The 14,430-nt window shown below is 42.7% G+C and overlaps 1 protein-coding gene and 1 pseudogene across 1 annotated transcript in view; one reads left to right on the top strand and one right to left on the bottom strand.

Annotated features, from left to right (window-relative positions):
• Window positions 1-14,430, bottom strand: part of LOC117474902 (trypsin-2-like) — a 265,664-nt gene that overhangs the window by 72,828 nt on the left and 178,406 nt on the right. The window lies entirely within an intron of this gene.
• LOC117474908 overlaps window positions 7,394-14,430 on the top strand; it is a 40,336-nt pseudogene continuing 33,299 nt past the window's right edge.

Here is a 14,430-nt window from a genome sequence, read left to right as displayed (position 1 = left end):
CACTCGTGGTTTGAAGAGGTCCTGGCAGCCAATCCCTAAAGAAATTACCAGTTTTTTTTCTTCACTTCTCCCACTGGTTCACAGCCCTGGTTTTTATTTTTCTGTCTTCTCTCTGGTGCCAATCAACACTCTTAACACACATGTGCCAGAATGTTGAAAACTAAATAAAATCACTTGGTATTCACTTGTCTGTTCATGTCTATAATGTGAAAACATACAACAATCACTTATACGCTCAAGGATGTGTTAGGTACAGGTTTATGTATTTGATTTAATACCATTTAAGACAGATTGATGGTGCTATATCGCTTTGATATACAGTAGAGGGTTTAAAAGCTGTTATAAGGAACATATTCATGGTATGGGTTAAACAGTGAGGTAGCACATTTCCCTCCCCAGTCATGTGATAGCTCCCTTCCTTTTTCATAAGGGTTAGGGTTATAATTATAATGTCAAGCATTTCAATAATTTCCATTATTTAAGGGGGGCTCATAAAATGCTTTAATTATAAAGAATAAGTGCTGAACCTACTGCTGAGATAATGGCAGTGTAATTATTGAACAGTAGGAGGCCTCAGTGAGAAATCTTCACATACCCTCACATCGTACAAGGAAAAACTTCCAGAGAAAAACCCACAATTAATATACCAACACACTCTCACTCCATAAACGTCCAGGAGCGACACTTGGTCAGGGTCCCGAGGCGTGCAGTTGGGGCGCTCCTAGGCTCCTTCAGCTTCATAAACAGACGCAAATAGCTTTCAACTGATTGCAATGTATTCCCATCTGCGGCGGGATTTGACGCTCATGGAAGCAGGGCATTCGTTTGTGTCGGCGGCTGTTAAAGGCAATGTGAGCGTCCATTCCCATTGGATAACGGAGAATTGTACACCCGGAAGTAAGTATTCCCCTTACGGTCGATTGATTTGACAGTGATATCTGCACTACTCATCAACTCAAAAACACCAGATTATCCTTGTTGATTAAACGACATTGATAGGTTTTAGTGTACAATGCTTTTGTCACGTTTTCCCCTTCAATTCTGAGAAACAAGTAGTTTTCTATGAGTTTTGGATGGCCGAAGACATTACATTACCCACAATCCTCTGTAGCAACCATAGACTGTATATTGCAACAGGCAACAGCCTCGGTTCATGTTAATTTACAAACTCTTCAACTACAACCGTAGTTATATTTAAAAACATGTTAGAAGGCCTCACGAAATACTTTAATGTAAATTTAAATTTAAATGTGAAGAAATGTGTGTATATTAACTGTGGGTTTTAAAAATTAAAATATACATTATTCCGAGTGTGCTTGCTTTTCTCTTTGAAAGTCATCACATAACGGCATTGTAATACACGTTTCGGCTGCATTAAATATTACATATCTGCCGTAGTTGTCTATTTATAGAGCCCTGATGAGAAGACTTCTAGACAAACAGGAACAACTGCCGCCAAAACTGAAAACTTGACGTGGATCTTAAATATATAAGCAATTAAACAACATCTTACATTTCTTTTCACACAATACGTCACCTTGCAGTAACAACACTAATTCGGCTGACTATTATAATAAAATAAATAAATAATACCAATATCTACCAATTGGATCAAATATAAAAGCTGTTGCCTGTTGCAATATACAGTCTATGGTTGCTACAGAGGATTGTGGGTAATGTAATGTCTTCGGCCATCCAAAACTCATAGAAAACTACTTGTTTCTCAGAATTGAAGGGGAAAACGTGACAAAAGCATTGTACACTAAAACCTATCAATGTCGTTTAATCAACAAGGATAATCTGGTGTTTTTGAGTTGATGAGTAGTGCAGATATCACTGTCAAATCAATCGACCGTAAGGGGAATACTTACTTCCGGGTGTACAATTCTCCGTTATCCAATGGGAATGGACACTCACATTGCCTTTAACAGCCGCCGACACAAACGAATGCCGTGCTTCCATGAGCGTCAAATCCCGCCGCAGATGGGAATACATTGCAATCAGTTGAAAGCTATTTGCGTCTGTTTATGAAGCTGAAGGAGCCTAGGAGCGTCCCAACTGCACGCCTCGGGACCCTGACCAAGCGTTTATGGAGTGAGAGTGTGTTGGTATATTAACTGTGGGTTTTTCTCTGGAAGTTTTTCCTTGTACGATGTGAAGGTCAAAGGACAGGATGCCGTTTTAATAAACAATACTATTACTGTATTTTAACGTCTGAAAGTTCAATTTAAAAGAAGAAGAGGCCCCAAAAATTAAGATTGGTATATCAATACATTTAGTTGATTTTGTCTTTTTAATTGTTTAAAGTGGACCTATCATGCTATATTTGAATAATATAGTGTAGGACCATACCTATATAAGGCATATTTATACTTTTTTTTTTTCAAAATACCAAACAGATTATGCATTTTAGCCATGCCTCATTTTGCTCAATTTGACAATTTCGAGCTCTGTTTTTGTAAGGGCTGATTCTGTGAGAACAGCACCATCTACTGGCCTCGCATATGTACTACAGCGTCTCCAGCGCTGAAGATAGGAAGGTTGTGAGTTCAAATCCCGCCAGGAACACCACCACTAGTGTGCCTTTGAGTAAGGCACTTAGCCCTTAGTTACTCCAGGGAGCTTTGGATAAAAGTGTCAGCTAAATGTAATGTAAGCTTGACTTGACTGAAAAAATCAATAACTAAAATCAAGCAAAAATGTGAATCTCTGCTGGATCCACTGTTGAATTGAACATTTAATTTTAGAGACCTGAAGGCATTTATAGATTTGTATGCAAGTATTATCCCAAAAACACAATACCTTCGATTATTAATGAAAGTTTTGCTGAATAGTTTCATGTTCACTTACCTTAAGCAACGTAAAACGTGCAGACCGGGAGCAACAGACGTAGGTTAGCCTTATTTGGATCAGGCTGGAGTACATTGGTTACTCCTATATTTACTTACTGTTAACTAACAAATGCTAACATACCTGTTGGTTAGAAGTACACAGCTTAATCAACCATATGTAACTGGCCATTGTCCTCTCAGCCTAAAATATCAATCACTGCAATAAATGTAAAACAAAAAAGAAAAGGTGCTGGCTCAATTTTGGTTTAGTTAGCTTGTTAGCTTATTGCAGCTGTGCATGTTGCTAGCGGGTTGCTAGGCCACCTCAAGAGCTGCGCCAGGTGATGTAAACAAGAACACCTCCATAGACCAGACCGTCTCAGTTTGTAGACTGCTCGGTTCAGGGTCCAGCCTACGGCTGCGGTGCTGTTTCTCTATAAATCCATGCTGAATTGGACCTTCTGTTTCATTCTTCTTCTTTAATGGCGACTTCCAAACGAGTAGACGAGAATTATCGCCACCTACTGTATCACTGTAGCATTGTTCTTTGTTACTTCCGTTTCATTACAATGACTTCCGTTACAGCAAGAATCCCCCTCACACACATAGGTGAAACACATGCACATTCCCTACTGAGAATCTTTCAGTAAAATGTTTTGCGGAGTGTGTGTGTGAGGTTAATTTTCAGTTGTGTGTGTGTGAGATGTTCAGTAGTGAATGTGAGAGTATTTCAGTAGTGTGTGTGCAAGGCCTGATGTTTTCAGTAGTGTGTGTGCAAGGCCAGATGTTTTCAGTAGTGTGTGTGTGTGTGTGTGTGTGTGTGTGTGTGTGTGTGTGTGTGTGTGTGTGTGTGTGTGTGTGTGTGTGTGTGTGTGTGTGTCTGTGTGTGTGTGTGTGTGTGTGTGTGTGTGTGTGAATACATGTAACGGCGTTTCGTAATCAGAATACAAAAATCAAGTAACTGTATTCTGCTCGCGTTACATTTGAAAAACGAGTAATCTGATTACAGTTACTTTCGTAAACCTGAAGTGAATACATTTTGGATTACTTATTGGAATTATTGGTGGAAAGATTTCCTCACAACATTTAATATTCATTACTAAAGGTACAGCCGAATCATCACAGCGCACAAAACCTATTACCGCTGCAGATGGACCAAAAAAGGGAGCGTTTGAAAAAAATGTGCGGGTCCGCTCAGTGAAACAATGACAACGAAACATGGAGGAACAAAAGTCTGCGTTTAAATCGTGTGTGTGTGTGTATGTAGAGGTGTGTGTGGTTAAAACACATCAGCCTGCAGTCGCTCTTTAGCCTTTCTAATGACTCTGAAGGTAAACACAGTGAAAGGCGGTGCGTGAAAGGCGGTGCGTGAAAGGCGGTGCGTGAAAGGCACTGCGCGCTCCTCTTCTCAGAGGCTGAGTTAACCCTCCCGCTGCCTCCTGGTGCTGCAGAGATTTCCTAAAGTGAAGGAGGTTTTCCTTCTATAAAACAGCTGTGGGCAGCAGATACTGTGAGTGTCACGGACATGAATTCATAGATCAAGGCAGACTGGTGCACACACTGTTTTGCCAATCCGGTGCTTAAACAAATATAGCTCTACACCCCTGGCCGAAATGTCCTTAAAATGAAGTCCCAGTTCGACATTTTAATTCATGTCCTGCCAACACTGGTGTGTGTGTGTGTGTGTGTGTGTGTGTGTGTGTGTGTGTGTGTGTGTGTGTGTGTGTGTGTGTGTGTGTGTGTGTGTGTGTGTGTGTGTGTGTGTGTGTGTGTGTGTGTGTGTGTGTGTGTGTGTGTGGTGTGTGTGAGGTGTTCAGTAGTGAATGTGAGAAGATTTCAATAGTGTGAGTGTGAGGTTAATTTTCAGTTGCGTGTGTGTGAGGTTAATTTTCAGTAGTATGTGTGTGAGGTTTAATTTTCAGTTGTGTGTGTGTGAGGTGTTCAGTAGTGAATGTGAGAGTATTTCAGTAGTGTGTGTGCAAGGCCAGATGTTTTCAGTATTGTGTGTGTGAGGTGTTCAGGAGTGAATGTGAGAAGATTTCAATAGTGTGTGTGAGGTTAATTTTCAGTAGTATGTGTGTGAGGTTTAATTTTTGGAGTATTTCAGTAGTGTGTGTGCAAGGCCAGATGTTTTCAGTAGTGTGTGCGCAATGTTAATTTGAATTTTGGCCTACGGGGTAAACTGGGACTTGTAAATAAATTAACCCCCCTCCTTACCGTTCTCTGTCATGTTCAGGTCTGCACGAAATAGATTCTTCCTCTGTCTGTCTGCTGGAGTTTTTAAGGGGAACCTTCACTTTACACTTCATTACTACAGAATATAATCTTATCCGTTTTATTGAGAGAAAATACTTCCTCTAGCCCCTATAGCTGCCTGCTTTAGATGCTATTGTAAAGTAATATATTTTCTAAGCTAAACATAAAACAAGCACTAGTCTTGTGTGTGAACAACCCTGAGGTATAATAGTGGAGACCCTGTTATCTCAAAACATTTTGTTAAGAGTATAGGGTGAGTTGTTAAATTTAAGGAAAGGGCTTTCGCTAGTACGGGGATTTTTACACCCTGTCTGTCAATTATTCTTATCCTTACTGCGAGAAAGGAACTAGATTATCTGAAAAGATGACTTATTTTTTTAAAACAACACTGTGGACACCTTTCAGAGACATAGTCGCAGGTAAAAACTCAAAGCCCCCCCCTCTGTGTTCATAGGTGCAGCAGGGTGGGAGGGGGTGTGTGAGGGGGTTGTGTGAGGGTTTAGGGCTCTGACGTAGGTGCAGCAGGGTGGGAGGGACAGCATGGATGGAGGAAGAAAAAAAAAGGAAGGGGGAGAAGGGAACATTTAAAAAAAAATAAACTAGCAAAGATTACGCTTTTAACCCCATATTAACACAAACAAGGTCAAAGTATTATTACCTACCTATACAACTTCAAAAGACACACTTAAATGTCATATAACCTTATATTACCACAAAAGAGTCAATAAGTAATATTACCCCACTATTAAAGAACATTACCTTATAGAGGGCAAGACAACCACAACAGGTGACCGAAACAAGTCATACTATCATCATTGACTATAATGGCTTACTAGGGGGATACTACAACAGGTGTCACATCAAAGGGGCAATAGTCTTATCATCCCCTATTGAGCAACGTCCTTATCGAGGGCATTACAACCACAACAGGTGACCGAAACAAGTCATGCTATCATCATTGACTATAATGGCTTACTAGGGGGATACTACAACAGGTGTCACATCAAAGGGGCAATAGTCTTATCACCCCCTATTGAGCAACATCCTTTATAAGGAGGGCAATAAAACAATAAACAGCTAAACAAGTCATACTATCATCATTGACTATAATGGTTTCATCGTTGACTATAATGACCTACTAAGGACACTATAACAGGTTTCACATTAAAGGGGCAATAGTCTTATCACCCCCTATTGAGCAACATCCTTATAGAGGGCATTACAACCACAACAGGTGACCGAAACAAGTCATACTATCATCATTGACTATAATGGTTTCATCGTTGACTATAATGACCTACTAAGGACACTATAACAGCAGTTAAGAAACTACTGTTATCAATACTCAATGGTTTATTAAAGGCTTTGGTTATATTACGATTTAAACCTATGGAAGGCCATGGGTGGAATATTTTATCAAGTTGTTTTTCTTCATTTTTTATGTCATAAAGGTTTTATAATCTTTAGCGGCAGTAGCTAAGCATGGTGGTCTGTTGTAAGTGAGGTAGTCCACTTAAACTTAAACTTGGGGGTTCCAATGGGGGTCCTGCCAATACCATGTCCTGTCCCTGTTGGAGGTCCCGCTGATACCGGCCCATGTTCCGTCCGGGGTCCCGTCTATACCTGTCCCGCCGGCTCCGTTTCCTGTCCCGCCGGGGTTCCCACCAGCTTGTGCTCCGGCGATCCAGCTGACCCCGGAGGGGCCTCATCGCGGCCTATGCCGCCTTCCTGCCCGTCCTCCGGAGCTGTATGATTTTGTCCTGTCTAGATCTGTCTCTGGTTTCCTGTCCCCCTGCATTTTCCCCTCCCTCCCCACCTGTGTCTTGTTCATGTGATTACTCTCGTGTGCATTTAAGTTCTGGTTTTTCTGTCTGTCATGGTGAGATTCTTAACGTTGTTGGAATAGTTTATGTTCTGAGTGACTTTAAGTTTTGACTTTGTTTGCTGGCCTAGTTCTGGAAATAAAGGATTCCTGCTTTCAAACCTATTTTCTGCATTTGGGTCCTGCGTACCTTGGTCCACATTTTAAATAAGGTGCACAGATGACATAACCACGGGGTGTTGCGCTACGATTGGGCCGAAGTGGGCAAACACAAAATGAGGAGTGTGATAAGAAAGTACATTTGGTTTGAAACTGAGTGCCAAGACTGTGAGGACACAGATTGGGTCCAGAGAAATAGGGGGGAGAGGAGAAGAGCAGGCGGGGGGGGCGGTCAGGTGAGGGGGACGAGCACTGTGGGGCTGCTGGGATATAAATTTGAGCCGAGGTGTGTGTCCAGGAGTCTTCTGAACATTCACCTGACACCATGAAACTCCTGGCTCTGCTGCTGCTGATTGGAGCTGCTGGTAAATACACAGTAATACAATAGTGTTCATTTTGTCAGCTATTTTTTATTTAGTCTTAGTCTTAGTCCTGTATCAAATGTCCTTGTTAGTTTAAGTCATATTTAGTCACCTTCATCCTGTTTTTATTTAGTCAAGTTTTAGTCGACTAAAAGTCTGAGCATTTTAGTCTTATTTTAGTCAAATAAAACAATAACTATTTTAGTCAAGATTTAGTCGACTAAAAGTCTGAGCATTTTAGTCTACTTTTTGTTAATGAAAACTGTTGAGTCATTTTTAGTCATCAGATTATATAGAACATTTCAGTCAAACTAGTCTAGCCAAAACCAACAATTTGTCATTTTAGTCAAAATTATTTCCCAATAAGATTATATCTTATCCTTATTTGATGAAAAACACAGGTTGAATGATTAAGAATGCAGCTTTGCAGAGATTATCTGGTCAGGTTTGTGGTGTTTTTACCAGCTGTGTTATGGCCACATTGCTTCCCTTCTGATAAAACAATGCATTCACTTTTTTTCTTCGCCTCATTGTAGCGAAAATGGGCCCAAATATCGCCTTGTTTCTTTCTCCAAGGCAGTGGTGGCGTTAGACTTAATCGTTGTCAGTCATTTTGACGAAGAGGATCGTAACATTTCCGTCATAATCCATTATTACCCGTTGGGTCTGTACACAACTCGTCACTCACTCACGCTGACGGGGGGGGGGGGGGAATATTAGACAGAATGATATGATGATCTCCGCGCTACGGGTGCTGCATGCAGTGACATGTCATATCCAAGGATTAGAGACGGTTGGATGCTGCTGTTTTGCACATGGCAATATATTTATTTGTTCTATGTTATTTATTTATGATCATCTTTAGGCTCAGCAAAGATTTGATGTCAGCTGTTGCTGACTTTTTAGTTAATACTGAAATAGAGCCCTGCTGTTTTGTTAGGGCTTTTTATTTAAACACAATTTTAAAATGTCGATACAGTAGCTGTCCTTTTTTTTTTAAATGTCTATGCTAAAGTTTTTATAGGTGTTGCTATCTGCTTTGTGTAGCGTGGTTCTACAAGCAAGTCAGTACATTCGGTGGTATCAGAGAGTTACAAGGATCTGTAAATGCAATGAAAACAATTGGCCACAGCAAATCATTTATATTAAAGATGTCATTTTTACTTTTGAATACTTCATTACAAAGGATGCAATGTGTACACATATAAATCATTTGTCAAAACAGGGCTAAATTTGATTAAATTATAAAAGGGATATGTAGTCAAATTAAGAGCCGTTTGGGAATTCCCATCACTACACACAACTGCTGACCAGCCGCAGCACCGGAAATGGAACTGCTGGGAGAAAAACTGACTATCAGATGTAACGTTATCTTTGATAATATTTCGTCTCCTCCTTTTTCGTCAACGAAAGTAAAGAGAGATTTTGGCAAAGTATTTCATTAGTAAACTACATTTTCGTCTCGTCACTTTTCATCAACGATATTGCATGATGATTTTGTTACAGTTATTGTTTACTGACGTCGGTGCGGTCTCGTCATCGTCTCGTCTTAGTCATGGAAAAAAAGGTCGTTGTAGAACATATTTCGTCATAGTTTTAGTCAACGCAATTAACACTATAACACACACATTCACAAAGATACACACACAAACAGTAAACAGTACATAGAAAACATACTATAGTGTAAGATATTAAATAAAAAAGATGAATGGTTCTGGTTGAAGATAACTTTAAAACACAAATGTATCTCTTTCTCTGTTTGTGTGTGTGTGTGTGTGTGTGTGTGTGTGTATGTGTGTGTGAGACAGCTGCAACAGCTGCACCAGCTGCAACAGCTGCAACAGCGGCAACACCTGCAACAGCGGCAACACCTGCAACACCTGCAACAGCGGCAACACCTGCAACACCGGCAACACCTGCAACACCTGCAACAGCGGCAACACCTGCAACACCTGCAACACCTGCAACACCTGCAACACCTGCAACAGCGGCAACACCTGCAACACCGGCAACACCTGCAACACCTGCAACAGCGGCAACACCTGCAACACCTGCAACACCTGCAACACCTGCAACACCTGCAACACCTGCAACAGCGGCAACACCTGCAACAGCGGCAACAGCGGCAACAGCGGCAACAGCTGCAACAGCGGCAACAGCTGCAACAGCTGCAACAGCTGCAACAGCTGCAACAGCAGCAACAGCGGCAACAGCTGCAACCGCGGCAACAGCGGCAACAGCGGCAACAGCGGCAACAGCTGCAACAGCGGCAACAGCGGCAACAGCTGCAACAGCTGCAACAGCTGCAACAGCTGCAACAGCTGCAACAGCTGCAACAGCGGCAACAGCTGCAACCGCGGCAACAGCGGCAACAGCGGCAACAGCTGCAACAGCGGCAACCGCGGCAACAGCGGCAACAGCGGCAACAGCTGCAACAGCGGCAACAGCTGCAACAGCTGCAACAGCTGCAACAGCTGCAACAGCGGCAACAGCGGCAACAGCGGCAACAGCGGCAACAGCTGCAACAGCGGCAACAGCGGCAACAGCTGCAACAGCGGCAACAGCTGCTACAGCTGCAACAGCGGCAACAGCTGCAACAGCTGCAACAGCTGCGACAGCTGCAACAGCTGCAACAGCGGCAACAGCTGCGACAGCTGCAACAGCTGCAACAGCGGCAACAGCTGCAACAGCGGCAACACCTGCATTGTTTTTTGCTGCCACCGCTGCAACACCTGCAACAGCGGCAACAGCTGCAACACCTGCATTGATTTTTGCTGCAACAGCGGCAACAGCTGCAACACCTGCAACACCTGCATTGTTTTTTGCTGCAACACCTGCAACAGCGGCAACAGCGGCAACAGCTGCAACAGCTGCAACAGCGGCAACAGCTGCAACAGCTGCAACAGCGGCAACAGCTGCAACAGCTGCAACAGCTGCAACAGCGGCAACAGCTGCAACAGCGGCAACACCTGCAACAGCTGCAACAGCTGCAACAGCGGCAACAGCTGCAACAGCGGCAACAGCTGCAACAGCTGCAACAGCGGCAACAGCTGCAACAGCGGCAACAGCTGCAACAGCTGCAACAGCGGCAACAGCTGCAACAGCGGCAACAGCGGCAACAGCTGCAACAGCGGCAACAGCTGCAACAGCTGCAACAGCGGCAACAGCTGCAACAGCTGCAACAGCGGCAACAGCTGCAACAGCTGCAACAGCTGCAGTTCCCCGTGAAGATGGCAGGATCATTGGCGGTTATGAGTGTTCTCCTCACTCTCGTCCATACATGGCCTCCCTCAACTACGGGTACCACTTCTGTAGCGGGGTGCTGATCAACAACCAGTGGGTGCTCTCTGTTGCCCACTGTTGGTACAAGTAAGTAAGCATTGATGGGAAAAATATTACTTTCAAATAAAATATGCGTTTTGGAATTTGTTCCAAAGATCTATAGTTTTTTTTTCTTTTTTTGTTCTTCATTTAAAAAAAATCTAAAGATCAATCAATGAGCTGTATCGCAGACACGTTACATGTGTGTTTAGCTTTAAATCTTAAAAAAAGAGTGTAGTCTTTGAAAAATGCAGAACATTTAGAGATTAAGAGTGTTGTAGAGATATGAGAGAACAGAATAGTGAAAGCTTTCACTGGTTTCACATGTTTCTATAACGTTGTACCTCTTCTCTCAGTCCCTATTCCATGCACGTCATTCTGGGCGATCACAACTTGCGATTGTTTGAGGGAACAGAGCAGCTCATGAAGACCGACACCATCATCTGGCATCCGAGGTGAGGGAAACATTTAAATATCCCCCCCTTCTTCTCTTTGAATACCCTAAATCGCATCTGAGCCATTCATCCGGTCGGTGTAGAGGAACAGCTGCCGTCTAAAGTGTTTTGTATTTTCTGTATGCAGCTATGACTACCAGACTCTGGATTTCGACATCATGCTGATCAAGCTGTCCCACCCAGTGGAGGTGACGGAGGCGGTCGCCCCCATCCCGTTGCCCACAAGGTGTCCCTATGGGGGGCTTTCCTGCTCTGTGTCCGGCTGGGGTAACACCAACCTTGGAGGAGAGGGTGGGTTGATTATCATGTGTTTACAGCTTAACAACAGACTTAAAGGTCACCTATCATGCAAAATCCACTTTTTCATGTCTTTTATACATAAACATGTGTCCCCTCTGTGTAAAGAGATTCTGAAAATTTCAGGAAAAAATATTTGCTCACTTTTTGTCCTGATCCATTTATATAAAAACCTGTCTGAAAATGAGCTGATCAGATTTTGGCCACTTTATGATGTCATAACAATTTTTTGGCTTGTGTAACCATTAGCCAATAACCAACCAAGGTAACCCCCCCTCCCCCCCCCACACACACATACCTTATCACCTGAATCTCCTCCTAGAGCACCATTGTGTTCTTTTTAACCAAATATCTCTCATGCCCCTTTCACACCAACGCGTTTTCAGCTCCGGCTCGGAGCTGGAGCCTGAAAAGTACCGTTTTTTTCCTGTTCACACCGCAGCGGCGCCGCCTCTTAGCTCCGGAATGCGGTTCACTTCCAGCTCCAAAAAATTGTCGGTCTAGAGGCAAGAGCTTCGGAGCTAAGAGGCGGCGTCGCTTACGTCGAGGCGTGCAGGAAACTAAACCCACCTACCCTGAACATGGGTCGACTGAAGAGTCTCGTCATGCCTGCCTACAAGCAGTAGCGCTGAGCAAAGTGACTAGAAGGCAACCACACAAAAAAACACACTTTATAAAGTCAGGCAACACTAACCAGGCTTCGTGTGATTCTGTTTATTTGTACCTTACTTTGACCATCCGTTCGCTGTTATTGATCATTGTGGAGAGCAGGCAGACGTTTTGTTTTGTATTATAGCAGCTATCGGATGGAATCAATACATGGGCTGCACAGGTTGTCATGTCCGACTATCACAAGTAGAATCATAATGAAAAATACGCGGGTAAAATGTGCCTGTAGAAAACGGCTTTGCAAGTAGTCAGTTTAGCTTCGGTTGCTATGCTAACATCACCCATGTTATACCAGAGAAACTTTCATAACAGCGTTGTGATGCCAAACAGCGTCAATTCAGACTGACACACATTCACTTAAGGGGAACTGGGGATATGTATCAGCTGCTTGCGTGACAGTCAGACAGTGAATACTTTAGAGCTGTGTGAGCTAACCCGGAGCTAACGGCAGAATACACTCCCGTTGAAGAGCAGCCAGCACTGCAGCGGTCGGTAAATGCCGCTGAAACACATTAATAAACAATGAACCACGGCACTCTGGAGAAAAGTATAAGGTTGGAGAAGTCGTTATTTAATTTAATCTGGCTTCGTATGATTAAAAGCAACACGATCATCGACCCGACGCAGTCCCCCGTTGTTGTTGTTGTTGTGAGCTCCGTTGGGGAGAAAATCAGCTATGTAAACGGTGACGTCATGACGCAGCAGCGGCAGCTTTGGGCGGTGTGAACAGAGCGGGAGCAGGAAAGGGAAACCGGAGCTGAACCAGAAAAGCTCTAGCTGGGAGCTAGAAAGGGAAAAGCGCTGGTGTGAAAGCCGCATCAGAGGGGTGTGGGGAGTGGCTCCTTATTTTCATCTAAAGTAACAGACAGAGAATCAGCACTTTTGAAACAGGGCTGAAACAGAGGGGATTATGGGATGCTACAATGATCTGTTTGGTATTTCGAGCCAAACACTTCAGAGACATGTTTGTATATATCTGAGACCTATAATATATTGATGAAAAACAGTATAATAGGGGACCTTTAATGAGACCATCCCAGTGAACAGGTCATGATGTTGTTTTCAAACCATTCATTTCCCCAGGTCAAAGCTGGACAGCAAGGTTTAACAGTGTTTTTCTTTCCATACAATCGTCCTCTGAGGGTGTCAAAGTTGACCTTTTAAGCTTAACTGAGTCTGGCAAGAGTCTGTATTTCTTTCTCACTATCAAAAAGTCCACGAAAAGCTCAAACGCAGCAGTGAATTTATTGATAAAAAAAACAAAAAAAACAAGTCAAAGTCTGATAAAGCTTTTTCTTGTGCGTCATTGACCTCCATTGTTTTCCAGAAACTTCACTGAACCACATTGTGCTTTATAGATTTTTAGATCCATCCAGCTGATACTAATAGAGCCAGATGTGTATCAATCAACAACACAAAATAGTGCCCAATAAATGTATTCTTGATTGTGTTACGTGTACAAAAAACGAACTTCAGCTTCCTGATATGGTATATATTTCTGACCTGTTATATAGGTTATATTTATTGGGATAAATTAAAATATTTAAATGCAATTAATCAAATGATTTTAATAAATAACTTGCGACTAATTGCAATTTTTTTAATCTGTTTTAAATGTACCTATAAGGGAAGTTTTTAATACTCTTATCAACGTGGGAGTGTACAAATATGATGGCTAATTGTACAGTATGTTTATTATTATAGCAACAAAACAAAGGTACATTTAATTTAAAGTAATCTGCCTGCAAGCTGTTACCTTCAAACTAAACGTGTGTAAAAGTGCATTTACTCAAGTACTTCAGTACAATCTTGAGGTACTTGTACTTTAGCTAGGTATTTTCATTTAAATGCTGTTTTAAAATTCTACTTCACTACATTTTAGAAGCCAATATGTTTACTTTATACTCCACTACGATGTATCTGACAACCTTTTCCTTAAAAATTGTTTTTTTAGGAGTTTTCTATGACGTCCTCTGTTGTTTGTGTTACAGTGTACATGCCCACCCTCCTGCATTGTTTGAACGTGCCCATAGTGGACCAGCAGGTCTGTGAGAACGCCTATCCTGGCATGATCTCCCCCAGGATGGTGTGTGCCGGATACATGGAGGGAGGCAAAGACTCATGCAATGTGAGTCTTACAGTCACTTCTTCTCAGCTGTGTGTGTGTGGAAGAATAAATCACATGCTCACACTCTGTGTTTCATCCCCAGGGTGACTCTGGCAGCCCTCTGGTGTGTGACGGAGAGGTGCATGGCCTG

Source organism: Trematomus bernacchii, unplaced genomic scaffold, assembly GCF_902827165.1.
Source record: "Trematomus bernacchii unplaced genomic scaffold, fTreBer1.1, whole genome shotgun sequence".
NCBI lineage: Eukaryota > Metazoa > Chordata > Actinopteri > Perciformes > Nototheniidae > Trematomus > Trematomus bernacchii.
Note: the sequence above shows the minus strand (reverse complement) of the source record. Positions and strands in the feature narration are given on the sequence as shown.